The 17,217-nt window shown below is 42.8% G+C and overlaps 1 protein-coding gene across 4 annotated transcripts in view; it reads right to left on the bottom strand.

Annotated features, from left to right (window-relative positions):
• CCSER1 (coiled-coil serine rich protein 1) overlaps window positions 1-3,038 on the bottom strand; it is a 684,293-nt gene extending 681,255 nt beyond the window's left edge. For all 4 annotated transcript variants that reach the window (XM_030492379.1, XM_030492381.1, XM_030492382.2 and 1 more), the window contains exon 1: window positions 2,828-3,038. The gene's annotated coding sequence lies outside the window, so the exon portion shown is untranslated. The remainder of the gene's footprint in view (window positions 1-2,827) is intronic.
• Between the last annotated feature and the right edge of the window lie 14,179 nt (window positions 3,039-17,217).

The raw sequence follows: 17,217 nt of genomic DNA, 5'->3' as shown, positions 1-17,217 counted from the left end.
GTAACACCTGGTAATTACGCAGCCTCCTTACATTAGGACACCTCCAGAAGTACAGTGAAAACAATCCAGGAACTCGACCTCAGTGAAAATGTCATGTCCTCAGAACGTACAGATTTTGTATATTTTTCAAAATCTACTATTATTTTGACAAAATACTTTTCAGTAGTACTTGTATCTGTACAATTCACAAAACATAAAAACCATACATTGCCCTTATGCAGTTCTGACCTTCCAAATACTCCAGATGGGCTAATCCAACCAAGCCATAGTATCTTCCATGAACCTTCATGGAGGAGTGAGAATTTGTCCAGGTGGAGCAAACATCTCTACTTCTCTCTTGCAATTTGTGAAACACTATCTAGTGAAGAAAGACATTGCCAAATTTAAGTTGTTCAATGTCCAGCTATTAACTACAAAGGCTTAAGTGAGGCATTAGGCTTGACTCAAGAGGAGAAATTCAACCACATGCAGCTTACGCAGCATGAGAGATCATGCACTCATGCATCCATATGCTTAGATCTGAAGATACAAGATGCTTTTTCAGCATCTTCTGTGACTAACAGACTTACACACCAAACGCTATCTCTTGTAACCCAGACATGGTACATACGCTATGTACTGTTCCAGCTCCTCCTTCTGGTACAGCTCCGCAGGTCTATCCCGCCTGCTGGGGCCTACCCCAAACTCTTCAGAAGGCAGGCCTCACTAAAACCAATATGCACGAGCTATTCCAAAAAGTCCTGCCAGGGATTACAGCCAGGGTCACAGGACTTCACCTTGTGGGCTGACAGACAACTTTCCCACTGAACTAGATTTCCTCACCAAGCTGCTGCACTCAGTATCCTTCCAAGCCAAACTGGGGAAGTCTTCAAACTACAGGGACCACTGCATTCTGGACTCCAACGGATAAAGGAACCCCTATTTGCAGAAAATATCCCTTGTTTGTACTACACGCTTTCAGCAGCTCATGGACAGCCATGTAATACCTTCTCCTGGGACAGTCCTGCCCATTTAGGGGATGCTGCACTTCATTTGGGATACTAGAGATGAATAATAACTTCAGGGTGAAATAAATTATCATCGTGTCTCTAGGAGGACTTTCTAAGGCTCTAGTTATTTCTCTGGGTTATTCCAGGTCTGAGTCAGCCCTTCCCATTTCCATTTCTAAGAAAACATTCTTGAAATATTTTTGTGTTTCTGCGATAATTCTCTGTCTTACAGCAGCCTCAAAAATCATGGCTAAAGCAAGCCACTGCAGAGATTAGGACACCTCCAGAAAAAAAAATTATGTACTATTACTACTTCTAGCTGTATAAATACAAATACTGCTGTCCTTTATACCAACTGCATTTGTACTACAGGCACACAATAACAATGAGGAGTTGTAAAACGGACAAGAACCCTCCCAAATGATTAGGCACAATGTCTTTGCTATCTGAGCTTTTTCAGTTCATTAATATTTCACTTTTATATATTCCTCAGCTGCTTTTACAACATGTTCCTTTCTCTCCTTCTTAAGTATGCGCAAGGAGAATTGTTTGAAGTAACTAGCAGACCTTGCCTCACATCCCCACCTCCGTGCCCCCTGAGAGTTTAACACTTCAAGTGCAATATATACTAGATAGAAAAACACATCTGGCATAGAAAAGGATAAGAAGAGACTCTGAGTCTCCCTTCTAGTTACATTCAACTATAAAGGTGTGCAATAAGAAAATAAAGCATACTGCAGTTTCTCTCTGTGCCAAGACACTGTTGTCAATCTCAAAGGCGAGACGGAGATATAAAGCTGTGGGGGGTTTCCTTCTCCGAGAAAAAGCAGAACCACCCCGTTCCTTTACAAGCCAACTCGCAGCAACACTTTTCCTTGCCAAAAGTGAAAGATCCCCTCTTTCAGCCAGGAGAAGCAACACGAAAACTATCTAAAGGAAATACAGGATTTTCATGAACCTCTTCCATAATAAGCACAACCATCGCCATCTGCTCCACTTTTTACGCGTGCCATGTGATTTTGGAAAACACGGGCAGCACCCTCCACCTCCTGTCTCCAAACCCAACTCCACTGCAAAGGCCACACACGACCGACAGCCAGTGCCCCAGCCCTACTCACTGACATTTCTGCCACCGCTTCACTCTGACATCCCCACAGGTTAATTGCACCTTGCTTAATAAACACGGGAGAGAAGGGGGAGGGAGAAACGCCGAAAGCAAACAAAAAACGGATCAGATTTCCCCTCCCTTCACCTGCAGCAGCGAGGCCGGAGCCGGCTCCCAGAGAGAGGTGCAGCCACGGCGACACCAGCCCCCCCGGTGCGCCCGGCACAGGCCGAGCCCCACAGCGCCACCGGGCCTCCCCCTACGGCATCGCGGCCCCGCTGCCGGGGCTGGGCCGGCCCCAGCTGACACCTGCGGGCGCCCAGCCCCTGCCCGCCCCACCACAAAGACACCGGTGCCGGTGTCCCCCCCGCCAGCCACCCGCGTTAATCCCCGCCGCTACCAGAGCGCGGCTCCCGGGGATCAGCGCGGAGCTGCGGCACCGGCAGCCCCGATCCTCCGCTGCCGCTGCCACCACCACTGCAGCCGCGCCGCGGGTCGGCGCAGGGCGGCCGGGAGCCGCCGCCCCGCCGGCGGGGAAGGCGAGGCCAGGCAAGGGGGGAGGGTCGCCCGCGCCCCGGGGCGACACCCGCCCGCATCCCCTCAGCACCTGGGTGGCGAAGCGAGGCGGCCCCTGCCCCCTCCCGCCAGCCGGCCACCGGGGTACCCCGCGGCGCCCCGCGGCCTGGGCCGGCTGCCCGCTCAGCCCGGCGGTGCTGCCTGGGAGGTATGTTACCTGGCCAAGCTCCTCCGGCACCCGGGGCGCTCACCGTCCACCGGCGAGGGCTGGGGATCCTCCTGCCCCCTCCCCCGGCCCGCGGGGTGGGTGATTTCCTGCGTGTCCCTGGCGCGGGGTGAATAATCCGTCCAGAGCCCGGCGTCCCTGTCCGTCCGTCCGTTCGTCAGTCAGTCATGTTGCAGCCGGGCGTGTGCGTGGTGTGTGTGTGCGCGGCGGGCGGAGGGAGGGGGCGGGCCGGGGCGGTGCTTCCGCGCGTGTGCCGGTGCGGTGCGCGTGTGCTCGCGGCGCGATGCGGAGCGGCTTCTGCGTGTGTGTCCGTGCGCACGGCGCGCTGGTGGGTCGTGTGTGCATGGGTGTATATGTATGTATGTATATATATATGCGTGTCGCGGAGCGTGCTGCGCGCCCTCCCCCCCCCCTCCCCCCGTGCCTGGTGGTGCCGTGTCTCTCTTCTCCGCGGTGCCCCCGCCACTGCGGGAGCGGGGAGGTGGCGGCCCGGGACACCACGGGGGACCGCACCCCGCCGGGCTCAGCACCAGCGCGGGGCCGGGCCGGGCCGGGCCGGGCCGTGCGGCTTCCCGCTCTCCTCTGGCGGGAGGCAAGCACGGGGGACTGGTTGTGGGGGAGGTCTGAGTCTCCCAGTGAGGAGTTCAGCGCCGCTCCGGTGTGTTTACACCCAGCATCTGCTCGGGGATTTGCATTCATTTCTCCCCCTTTCCCGCAGGGTGGTGGAGCAGTCTTGATTTCACTTCCTCGTCCTGTTTTCTGGTCTGCGTTTTGTAGTTATTTTCCAGTTGCTCTGTCGCCAACCCAGTGCGTTGCCGGTCCTAGGAAGGGAACTCTGTAGTCTTGGTCTCCATGCAAAGGCAGGTCCACCCGCACCACTGTAAGAGCAGGAATGGTTCCCCTGGAATATTGGGTCAGGGCAGAGGTCAGTTATGTGGCATTTAAATGTAATTAAGCTCGTTATTCAGTTCAGAAAAAAAAGGTAAAACAGGAATAACCGTGTTCTCTGCAACTAATACTTCAGGAATAATATGATAGAGTTTTCATAGTATGTTTTTTCTTGCCAATTTACACAGGATGCCTCCTGCCTCGTGTACCAAAGTGAACTATCTTGCCTTAGTAAGGACATCATTTGAGTGAAATATGTGATGGACTACAGATATATGCCCTGTGCCTTCATGCTGCAAAAAGCCCCATGCACAGCATGATGCACTGAAGAAACACATTAACTTTGCAGATTTAAGTCTCCAGAGGGACGAAGTGTGTTCTTCATTCTGTAACATCATTGCTCATGTGAAACCAAAGAACCTGAAGAAATTTTAACTATTAGGCTTATACAGAGAAATGCAGATCAGAATGGAGTCAATGAGAGTTTTGAAGAATTTTGAGTAAAACACATTTTCACAAAATACAGCTACAACTTAGCAGCAACAATGAGGTTCTGCTGAAATTCTAAATAAGAATTGTGTGAGAGTGCAGAAGCAGTTGTGTCTGTGTCACATTTGTAACGAAATTGTCAGGAAACTGAATGCTTATAAATATGTCTTTACCAAAGCTAAACCTTCAAACAAGTGAGTTCACTGTATCTAATTATATTTAAATATACTCCTGTCAATCTGTTCAACATGTTCATGAGACTGTTCTATGAAATGTAACAACCAAGCCTAAAAGCATTTCTGTTTCCTCTTCAGCCAGGTAATAAACCTAAACCAGATAAAATGTTCTACAGTCACAGAGGAAACTTCGGTGTGCACAGCACACAGTAGTACCACAATGATGCTAAATGGAGAGAAACAGGTTTTTAGTAACTTGTCATCCACATTAAAAAGGCCAAATATCTCATGTGACACCACCTCCGGAGCAGATGTTCATTGTTGGAAGTACCTACGCAATTTGGGAATTTCAAATGAATATGCAGTAACCAGATCATTTTACTGAGAGCTGGTTCACAACCCAGAAAAGCATTTAAGCATGTGCTCAACAATATGTGCAGGCTAAGATACTTGCCGTAAGTAAAATTATGGGTCTGCTTAACCACTTTATTAAGCTGAGACAGCCCCAAAGTTAGAGAAATACATATTTTGCTGAATCAGGGTTCTCACAAGAGTCTTGCATGATTTTTTAACTCTGTCTCTCACCCTCCTTCTTCCTTGTATTCCACAGAAGATTCCCAGAGCCTTCTAATGGTTAATTCTGACTCTCCAGCACATTTCTATAAGCTCTCCTGGCTGCTTGCTGTTGTGTGGAAAGGCGAGCCCTTGTGATTAAGCTGCACCTCCAGACACACTCACAAGTCATGCTTCCACATCAAGGCTTTGATCAGCCCAATAACACAGGCAGATGAACAGCCAGCAGCTAGAGGTTGTATGGAATTATGTCAGCTTTTCCAACACTAAATTGCATTCTAGTGAGCTGGGGGGAAGATGCCCCAAACATTGTAATAAGCTTACGCCTCAAGTAATAAATACCTGTTTTGAAGTAGTTTTGCTAGCTGAGACCCCAGCAGATAGCTATGGGAGCAGGAACACTTGTGGCCACCACGCCCTGGACCTGCTCAAGCACACATAACCTGATTCTCGTCTCCCACCAGTTTCCTACTGGAATGGCCCCAGTGACCTCAGTGGAAAGCCTCCTCATATGACAGCAAAGTCTTTATTACTTTTTTGCTAGCAAAATGAAGCCTTAAGAGGAAATTCTAGAGTCAGGGATTTGCAGATTCACCAGGAACAAGACATTCTCATTAACGGAGAAATAGATGTCCTGAAAGTCACGACAACTGACATGTCTGATTCCCTTGCATCATCTATCTTTTCTTCTTTTCTTTCCATTCCCGCTCAGTTTGTGTTCGTCTCTTGTTGCCTGACCAGCAATTTCACATGATTCCCTGTACTTGATGCTGCCTACTTCCCCATAAATAGGAGGGATGTGTTTTTTTCACACTTGTGTCATTTCCCCCTCCACATGCCAGTGTGGATCCACCACAGAGCAGGCAGAGGGGGAGCTGAGGCCTGTGAGAGCAAATCAGTTTCAACAGCCATGTCCATTAGGGTTGAGCATGCATCCCCGCGTAACCTTCTTCAAGGCCTCAGCCCTTCACCAAACAGGCATCTCTGTATTCCTGAGACAAGTCCTTGGCTAGTCTGTCTTATTCAACAGACCAGACACTTGGAGGTTGTCTGCATGGGTGACCGTAACTGCATGGAGTTTGAAGCTGGCCATAAACAGCCCTTTTGGGGTAATGCAGACTCACGTCTGTCTTGTATGAGCATTTTAAGAGCCTCAAAGGAACCGGTTCTGGGAGGACAGCTATGTATGCCAAGCAGTGATTCACGACCACATTCTGGGAGAGTAACCCAGCCTTTGCACTGGGGTACTGTGGGGCATCCTGGGAGGTCCAGAGGATGTATGGCTATATGAACTTCACTACAGGTTTTTCTCTGACAATGCTATTTGTGACAGGTTGGCATTGGGGCTGTTGCTACACCACAGAAACCATGAAGCACTCTGGTAAGGTCCTGGTTTACCTTACCATTACTGGATAGGGCAAAGGAGACCTCCTGTACCAAACTGCTTCCACTCTCTTTTCAAGAAACATCTGTTCAGTGGAGCATTGTCACGGTAATCAATATGTATTGGTTTTGTATTGCATACAATCATATCCACTTACACCTTTAGAGCAAGGATTAATCAAGTGACCTTCCACTTGCTGTATAGTGCTGTGCATGTGCAATGTACTGAATAAATTCTGTCACTGAAACTGGTCCATTTGTTAAAAGCAATGAATTTTATCATGCTAACACTGAAATCTCAAAGGAAGTTGAAGTCCACTTTAGTTAATCATAAAAGAATAGTAATCTGAAGCAGTTTTTAAATTAATGTTCATGGGTTTTGTCCCCTGCTTTTAAACAGGCTGTAAATTGATTTATAGTCTCTGTCTCTGGGCTCCCTCAGTGCCAATGACACAAATGACACCACTTTTTAGGACTATAATCACCTTCACTACTGAGGCCATAAAGAACAATTGCAATTAGAAATACAGAATTTCTATTCATTCAAAAAGATAAATGCTCCTTACGCTCTCAAAATTTAGTTTATTAAATTGAACAAAGAAGGTTATTTGACTATCTCTATAGTGAGATAACTGACATGAATTTACCTTTGATGAAAAATATCCAGTTTGGCATTAAAAAAAGATCAATCTCCATGTCCTTGCTTTTCTCCTCATTTAGTCTGTTAAAACAGTGCAGTTAGTTAATCTATTTTGGCTTTGCTATTTCTTTTCAGATTCAAACATTTAATGCATATATTGTCACTGTTCGCTGCTGGAAATTGTGATGCCAGTGAATGTGTAACTACCACTGAAGGGCAGCAGAAAGATTTCTCTTTAACAACCCAGCTTTGTGAATATATTTTTTCAGCTAGTTTGATTTTAAGCACTATCAATATGCAAGCTTCATGCTGTACTGTTATTGGTATAATCAAAATAGTAAAAATCTCAGGTCTAATATGAACTTAGCAGTATAGTTTGTTTATATGTCCCTATAGAAATATGCCATAACTGGAGAATGCAGTTTTGTATAAGCATATGTACTTATTTCGATGTTTCATAGGCAAAATTGTCTTGGTGAAAAAACAGTCCTAACTCAGAGGGATATTTTCCCAGTAAAATCTGTGTATATTGGCTCAGGATCCAATCCTGCAGTACGTGAGCAAACTCCCGGTTCTCCATTGTAATCCCTGAAGCTCCACATGGATACATAAATCTGAAGGACTCCAAAGGACTCGAGTATTGTATTTTCACAAACAGCAGTTAATAAAAGCATCCAATGCTGCTGCCTGGTGTACTTGCATGCCTTTATATATGGACAGCAGAATTCTGCATAAAGTCAGTTTTACTTTTCATTCTGAGCTCTTTCGCTTAGAGGATCCCCATAACGAAGTATTTTGGTTCTCTAGGCTACCAGGGTTTATTTGTATGTAATTTGTCTGTTCAGCTTTGTAATCTTTGTCCTTAAATTGTGCAAATATTTTGGTTTGTCTGGGGATTTTTGTAAAGGTTATTTTTATAACATTTACATGTTTGGCAAAATTGAAGTTGACAAGCATTCTTTTCAGCCTTGTTATTTATCCATTGTATAAAATGGGAATAGGAAGGAAACCTGCTGAAAAGGAAAAATGTATTTCTATTTTAAATAGATTGAGTATTGGCATTGAAAACATAGTCTGAGGGTGGTATTCTGTACCAGAAAATAGGGGATTAAAAAAGAATAATGTATGCCTCATTTTATCATATCTGTGACTCTAATGCATCATCACAGCAGGAGTACCACTGAACCTGAGGGGCTGAGCAAATTCTGCATTTAAGTCTCATTAATCAGGTTTGCCTTAGGCCTAAAATGGCACCTAAAGTTGTTCAGTTAGCGTGGAATTATGAAAGTTTTGGTCATACGTTTACTGAGCAGCACCTTCTCTGCTTTGCAGACAAAAGACCACACGCAAGACAAAAAAAAAGAGGTAGGCATCATCTGAGATGATGCAGAGCTATGTAGGATGTCCACGTGTATACATTAATACATGGAAATGTATAAGGTGCACCCGTACATTATGCAATGTAACACCTAAAAGACAATTAAATGAAAAGGCTTCCAGATTGATTAAGGGCCCTGCAGTCCATTGTCACAACTGTCACAGGCACTCCGCGCCACAGATTTTGCTTGGTACTGTTCAACCAGGTAGAGCAATGCCAGCTTTCCATCAGGCCCTTCCCAAATTCTCCCTTTCACTCCTGCTGCAGCTCTAGCTTCTTTCCTGAAATGCCCATTCTTCATGCACCCATCAATTGATACTGACTTTACAGAGGAGAAAACATTTGTTTCTCTACTTCTTTAGCTTGATAAATTACAAAAAAAACCCAAAAAGCAATCTGTTAGTAAGAGCATATAGTTAAACTTCAATTACTGGCCAAAAAAAGAATAATTAATATCAAAACCAGAAGAATATGTCATGTATTTTATATTATTCTGGCAACACCCAGAAAAATGTATAAGCTTATTCAGTTACTAATGTTCTTCCACACAGCCTTTCAGTTTGATCTTCAGTAGGAGGAATCTACCTGGAAAAACATACCGGAAATAAATATGCAATAACTTCTGAGTACTCTCAGTGTGTTATCTTTGTATATGAGCTATGTAGTGGTCACACTGGCAAGAATTTGGAAAGCTGTACCAGTGCTTTTTCAGAAAGGCAAAGGATTCGGTCTTCATATAAAATACTAGCTCTGTATTTCCTCGAACAGAGGAAAAAGCACAATGAGTTCTTAGATCTTTACCAGTCACACTTAACCAACCTGTGGCAGACCTTGAGCGCCTATACAGTAAAGATGACACAAGGAAAAATTAAAGCATTAACTAAAAATCTGATTATTTTAATCCAGGAGGTGGATTGTTTATGGGCTACTACAATATGGTATGTCTGAATACTCGGTGAGTACACTCCTGTGCCCTATCTGATGCTGCAGCTGGAAAGCTGATGTGGACTACCAGTCTCACACTGGAAGTCCCTTGCTGAGCTGGGGTTAGAAGAAAGCTTTCACTTCAGACTGTTATTGTGACAGGGGCAGCTTCGTTTCATCAGATTTTGCACTGGCTTGTGTGATCATGAGGCTCCAGGAGAGAAGGCATCAAGCCACAGGCTCTCACAATGTGCAATCAAACTGAGATGCAAAGACATGCTAAGATGCATCCATTTTCACATTCATGTCTATTATGCCTAGCTTCATACTTAGTATTTATGGAAGAGAGGGCATTTTCTTTATTCAAACATCTGATTTCAAAGTCAGTTTCTAAAAATATTCTAGTTTCTATTAATGGACAGTTGCTGAAGCCCACATTGTGATTCTGGTTTAACAGCCAGGTCTGCTGGTAGTGGCTGGATGTCTGGCCTGCTTAATGAATTTATTGGGCTTTGGCTTACATCCTAAGGGATATTTTTTACTCTACTACATACTCTACTATTACACAGTATTATTGTTATGATCACAAACACCCATAAAGCATAACTCTATCACAGGCAGTATGAGAAGTCAAAACCAGCACACTTCCCATCGCACTTCCCCAAATATAGAAATGTTCAGTGTTTCCTCATGTGCTGAATATTTGAACAGGCTCATATTTTGGCTCAGGTCCCTGAAGCACATATCCCTTTCTAGGAAACATGCATCTGGAGAAGAGGATCTGTGGTTAACGGGACATGTCTGGCATTCAGCAAAAGGCACCAGCTCCCTACTGCTCTTCTCCTGTAGAAGTTTCTTTCCCAGTTAGTGATCAGTTTAAATGACCTGAAGGATGACACCAGAAAGGTCTGTTAACTTCATCTTGGGTAATTTAATTATTTATGCTATTTATAGTCACATAAACGTGATAACTGACATTAAACAGCTGAATTTTCAGTAGCGTGGATTTCAAAAGCATTAGGGAATGCAGCAGCACAAAGGATGTGGGTAGAAAAGTACCAGGAATTTGTGGAGTTTAGCAGTGCCCAAATATTGCCAAACACATACACTTCACAGCTAAATCAATGGGAAAAACTGTTCAAAACACAAAACTTATTTCACTAATATATAGAGATAATAATTAACATGTCACAACATTTCCTGACTTTTACATCCCTATTTACTCCTCCCCTGAGTATAATTTTATATCTACCATGACGATCTTTGAATCACATACAGATAATAAACAGGCTCCTTCTGAGATACATGTACAGAGTAGTTATGAAATAAACACAGATATTTGTCACCAGTTCTACCTAATGATCAGAGTTTTTCAGGTCACTTTAAGTCATCTGTGCCTAGACCCTAAACAATTAAGTGCCTTTGCAATGGACATTAAATAAAAATGGAAAATTAAAACCCAAGCGATGTAGCTAATGAAATGTGCCAGTATATTAAATATGTGTTCATTAACAAAGACACACACAAATGCAGTGTGTCTTTCTCTCCCAAGGGCAACAGTAAGTTATGCCTCAACAAGCAGCATGGATTTATGTCCCTGAATACTTCTCCCTTCAATAAACATTTGTATACCTGCTGTGAAACCTAAGGAATCATATATCCTTTAGTTAATTCTAAGATACTGAATTAATCTTTGAGAAAAAAAATATATTAGATAATTCTATTCATTAAATTATAATTTAAAAAAAACCGCTAGGGCAAGACAAAGTGTTTTTTCTATATCGTATGTATAAGGCGTTTTTACACAAACCTGTGGTTTCTTTTTGACATGATCCTGTTCGAAGTGATTATATATAGGATTGTTTCAGGCAGAAATTGTCACTTAGTCTGTGTTTTAGCCCTGCAGGATTCTGGTTTTCATTGAAAAGTCTGAGAGATTCTGGAGAGTGTATAGGAGCTAGGGACCTAAATCCTATTAAAATACTGGAAATTGGATACTAACTCCTACAGACTTCCTCAAATATTTAATCCTAAATAGGTGTACTCTTTAAAACCACACTTTCTTTTCAGTCTATGTGAGATGTTCCTTTTGTAAAAATTAGGACCTCTGAAAATACCAACCGATGCACATAGATTTTTTTTAGAACTTATGACTATCAATCATCTGTACTACATAAGACCACAAAATTTTAGTCCCTGTAGAAGAGATGTACTGACTCAGTGAAAGAGAAAGCTTGCTATGGAAGTTCATGAGCAAATAAACTTGTATTTTGCTACTACTTAAGTGAAGAACACAAACTTGTACCTGCTGAACTTAATGGCAAAGGTCCCAATAATTTTAATGGGAGCAGCACTGAAGTCATATCAGTGGGTGAATTATCTATAACCACAGTACTAAACACATCTCCTATGTAATGATGGTGGTTATATTTACAGTCTCAAGAGTTTCTCCCTGTCTCTTCGCCAAAAATGAAATTTAGGCTTTAGCTATAAGGAATAGAGCAAGGCTTGGAGCTGTGCATTTTAAAGCATCTATATCATTAATAGCTAGAACATAAAATCCAAATGGGAGGACAATTACAGTCTAATAGCTTTAAAAAGAGAAAGTTAATTACACATATTTAGAGCCTGATCTAGATAGTGTTAAAAACATGTTGAGAAGAAACAGCAGTTGTCTGCAAAAAGCACCTAGAGTTACTGAACTGACATTCCTTAACAATTGCTCCCACGGTTGTAGAGGTGGCAATAAAGAGGAAATACTAAAATTTGTTCTCCTACAATAATGCCTTTTTAATAAAAAAGAGGTAGCAAGGTACAATTTACTTTTTTTTTTAAACTATACGTATTCTAAATCTACAAACACATAGAGCATATCCCTGTGAGCAGAGGCATATTTATATCCTGTTACAACTTTCACCACCTAGCTTTTCGACAAACACACGCTCTCAGAAGCTCTAAGCAGAACAAATAATTTATTATTTCCAAATGGAGAAATGTGCCTTTAAAAATTACTTAAACTTGCCTTCCAAATGCATGCAGAAATTTCCAAATTATCAATGATAGTATATGCTGTGTTCAAACAAAACTCGCTGTTAGGCTCAACTATCAACACCACTCTGCTTTAGCTTTCAAATAGTGTGAAAGAAGAGGGTGGGAGAAGAAAGGCAACAGAAGTGCTAATGCAATTATTTGATGTGTGTTGTGCGAGAGGCAGAGAGGAGGAGGCAGGCGTTCTGGTACGCGGGCTGCTGGCAATGGGAGTTGCTGTGCTTTATCCTCCTCCAGCACCCTCTTTAGCAGAAAATAATTACAGCTGTACATAAAAATCATACTGTTGATTTTATTGGTCTAATGTTGCTATTGCTTATGTCTCCACTGAACTGTCCATTTTTCACGGATCTTTTTTTCTGTCCCTCACTGTGTACTATAGCCAGTGAAGAGAGCTGTGAATGCATCTGCCCCTGCACCATTCAGGATGGCACTTTGCCAGTGGAGAATGACTGACTTCACTTCAAAATGTTTTCAATTTAATTAGCATAAAAAACCCAGCAACCCAATTATCTAAAAGGACCATGCGGGTTCTCTTCACAGCAAGAAAAATAACACCATCGATATCCTCTAGTGCAGGAATACCTAGGTTGTTTTATCAAAAGACTGATCAGATATTTAACGTGCTTTCATAGAATAACAGGTTTGGCTATAGAGATCTGAGTTTCATGACTGGCCTACTAGGACAATGTTGTGTTAGACTTTCAGCCCTTGAAGCCCAAGTCCAGTCATGCCCCCTGCAAGAAAGCTTCTACCTAGTCTGCTGCCTGCACCTTCACAATGCCCCGGCACAGCTTCAGAAACCCTCAACAAGACATGGGGTAAAACCCTTTAAAGCAATTGGGACTTGAGAGTTAGCAAATAGGTCGGGAAATCTGAAGCAGGTATGTCCTCAACACGGCACTAATAATAGAAATAATGTCAGGATTTGCAGCACCCTTTTTGGCTCCAATATCCTGTATCTACCAAAATCGATTGGAAAATTACCTTTGACTTCAATGTTAGGTCCACTGCAATCTAATCATTCCTTGGACGTGATCCAGACTCACTTATTTCAATTCCTCTTACATTAATCTAACTACACACAGAAGTTGGGCTGGGGGCTGAAGCTCTTTTTGCAGAACACTTCTTTTTATTCTAATAAATGCCTAAAAAGACTATTTCTACATGTATATAAGTTAGTCCATTGATTTATGATTAAACTGCATAATTTGAAATGCACACTGAAGTGTTTTATTTCTACAAGCCAGAGGCAAAAAAAAGTCCTTTGCAATAAAACACCCATTACATCAATAAAAAGTTATGTGTGCACGTGTGTAGAAGTTCAGAGTTTTACATAAAATTATCTGTATCTTTTTTATCATATTGTGGGAATATGCTCTGACCTACCATAGGATAAATTTCTAGAAGCTCAGATTCTAGTATTTACTCAGCACTTAGAGTAGAGATGATGTTCAGCATAGGTTGGAAAACTCATTTTTGCCTATTATTGCAGTATTTGTAGAAGAAAGCCTCCTGACACTGATTGTAGAGTAAGATTTTCTTGAGAAATAAAACCAGGCAGAAAGCCTCCAGGGCTTCACTGTGGTCATGCCAAGGGCCAGATTTGCAGCAAAAAAATGAGAGCAGCTTTCAGCTTTGTTCAGAGATTGCTTCTATCCTGCAGTACTGGGCTGGCTGCTACTGTGGCCTGCTTGTAAATACAGTTTTGACATTGGTATGAGGTCAACTGCATATATAGGAATGCTGCCCAGATTGCTAGAAAGCAGTTTGAAGGCATGGCAAGTGCCAAAACATCTACTAGTGCAGTGAGAGGGTTGAGCCAGAGGGTCAGAGAATCATATTCAGACCTCTGCTCAACCCAGCTGACTGACATTTAGGTCAGTACAGTAACCTTGAAGCTATTTTGTGTTCTTACCAGTCTACACTGTGCAAATAACTCCACATTTATTAGCCTGGTCTTTTACATCTGCAGGCAAGTGCAGTAACCTATGGAGTCAGCCCACTTCTTTCTCGAGGTATGTTCAGGTAAAGACCTCCAGAAGATGGCACCAAGGGGGATTTCAGCCCTCCAGAGTATCTAGTAGCTTGTTTGTCCAGTCTTGTGAGGAGTAAGTCTTAGGGATTCATGTTTCTGTGAAACAGGCAGAACAGGAACATGAACTCGAGCCTCTCACATGTGGCTGCTTTAATCACAAGCCATTGGAAACCAGGCAATGTTGTGCTACGTCCCTCCACCCAGTTCCCACTGGACAGGAAAAATTTAGGTCAGAAGGGATCTCAGGAGGTCATCTGGTCCAAGCCCTGCTCAAAGCAGAGCCAACTTCAAAGACATATCAGACTAATGTCACATTTTGGAATAAACTCCTGAAAAAGGGTCACACCTTGGATCCTGAATGGGAGGGTGGGTGGCATGTACGTAAACTCCAGTTCTTTCTTGTAATATTCACTTCCGAGCTGTTGCAAGCAATATCGGCTTTTGCTTTCAGAGGATCCCTTCCTCAGACTTTTTTTTTTTTTTAATTTTTTCCAAAGGATTGTGGATGCCCAATTTTCACCTGAATGCTAAATACACATTGAGTGTTGAGACCCCAAGGTGGCCCTGACCTGCTCAGCACTCTGGCTCCTCTGTAAGTGCTGCAGCACTCTGGAGCACCTTTATCATGACAGGCATTTGTCTGCAAACCATCCAAGATGTCAAATGTGCCCCTGTAAAAGGAGGATTGCCAGATAAAGTCATCAGCCAAAGGACAGATCAGAATCAGTGGATCTGGCATCAGAGTTCAAACATTGCATTTACCTCTGAACTTTCCCTGTTGAAGTTTAAACCCATTACCCCTTGTCCTATCGCTACAATCCCTGATGAAGAGTCTCTCTCCATCTTTCTTGTAGACCTCCTTTAGGTATTATTTGAATAAAGAAAATGAAGGACAGAATATGAGTGAAGATGATTACGGTAGAAAAACTGTAGGTACAGTAGAAGAAAATATGACTCAATACCAGTCACCCTAACACATGACAGAGCTGTGATGTGGTAGAGAGCTGTGGGGAAACAGCTGTGTACTAACCAGCCTGTTCACAAGCTGACAAAAAATCTGGAGAAAGGAAGAGAAAATGAACAAATAAAACCATTTGAACATTAGAATAGTAGCTACGCAGTTAATTACAATTGGTTAGGAACAAGGGATAAGAAGTTTCTAAATTTCTCATAAACTTTTTTTCTTCAGTCATGGAGCCCAAGCAACACTGAAATGGTTGATGACAAGGGGTAGTGATTCACCGATCAGTTATAGCTGCAGCTAGACATAGCTTAAACCCTTCACTGAATCAAACCGTGATTTATAGTGTAACTTTGAGTTGAGCATCTTGTTTCACAGTTCCACCTGGATGCCTGAAAATCTGAGATGATTTAATAAAAAAAATAACAAATATTCAAGAATATTTGATGTGTCTGATCATTACAAACTAATTAATAGGGATAGCGAGAAGACTGTTTTCACAAAAGGAATGATGACGGGTGTTGAAGTTTTGGTGTGGCTGAGGTGAATGCAGTGGTCAGAGAGCTCATCCATGCTCTGCTGACATACAGCCGCAGGAATCCATCAGTCTTGTGACAGAAATAAATATGTTTTGATCTCTTTAGTGAACAGGCCATGTGAACCATGGCAGAACCAGATATTCGAGTTTGTCTACCTCCTGGGAAACCAAACACCATCTCTTTGACCCGAACATCTCCTCTCCCTGTGGGAGAGGCCAGGCTGGGTGCATGAACAAGTGCTTGGATGGAGAGGAGAGGAGGGTCTCAGTAAGCCGATGGGGCTGGAGACCTGCTTTGTCCTGGTTGTGCTCTCAGTACTTGCCACCCTCTCCAAACACTCGCATAATACAAGAGTGTCTGAGTGCAGTTTCTCACTGTTTGCTTCTTCCTTCACCCTCGGGTGTAGGTTGAAAGCAGCACCTGGGGCCAATCCTCAAAACAGAGATCCTCAAAATTTCATGTTGGGCCTTTGCAGCTTTTTCAGTGTATTCACATCTGAACAAATGGCAAAATCTTACATCTGTGGGTAACTAGTGAGAGGAACACCCCTGCCCCATGCAGCAGGCTCTTCCATGAGACCTCGAGCCACAGGGCAACAGGAAAGTGACCACATGATCAGAGGAGCAAGGGCCAAAGACAAGGAGGCCCTTCAGGAAACCCTGGTAACTGGAAAAGCTCTCGCTTTGGTAGCTTTTCTGTTACCAAACCCTAAGGAGAAACAGTTCAAGCTTACTTTTTAAATAACGTAGAACTCGTACATGACCTTTCCATAGAATGTCCTCATTTCTTCTTAAATGATACATGACACATACATACACTTGAATCCCACTTATTAAAAAAAACCCCATAACAAAAAACCCCAAACCTTCCTGAACAATGTCTTTTTCTTTAGAATGGAAGTATTTCCAACAAGCACTATGTCAGCACATCAAACTAATTCAAACCCATGTTTATAAGCAACAGCCGGTAATAACATCACACATCTGAGATGTTTAGTTCTGTCTGCTAACCATAATATACAGAAAAGTGAAATTATGTTCTATGATACAAACAAAAAAAAACCCCTAGAAAAGAAAGCCTAAGTATTTAATTATTTTTTGCTACTGTGCATTCAATCAAATCTTCTATCAGAGTTGACAAGGCCAACTTTGCACCTTCCTGTTGTTTTGTCATAAAAACAGGATGTCATTCCACTGGGGAAAATAAATGTCAACAATAAAGAGGTGGTTTCTTTCGTATTTGCTAATATATTGCTGAAAAAAATCTCTTCAGTATGGATCGCTCCACCTTACCAAGTAGTAGAAGGATTGGAAACTAAGCTCTAAAGCATGATGCCTACCATTG

The sequence above is a fragment of the Strigops habroptila genome, chromosome 7 (assembly GCF_004027225.2).
Source record: "Strigops habroptila isolate Jane chromosome 7, bStrHab1.2.pri, whole genome shotgun sequence".
Taxonomy (NCBI): Eukaryota; Metazoa; Chordata; class Aves; order Psittaciformes; family Psittacidae; genus Strigops; species Strigops habroptila.
Note: the sequence above shows the minus strand (reverse complement) of the source record. Positions and strands in the feature narration are given on the sequence as shown.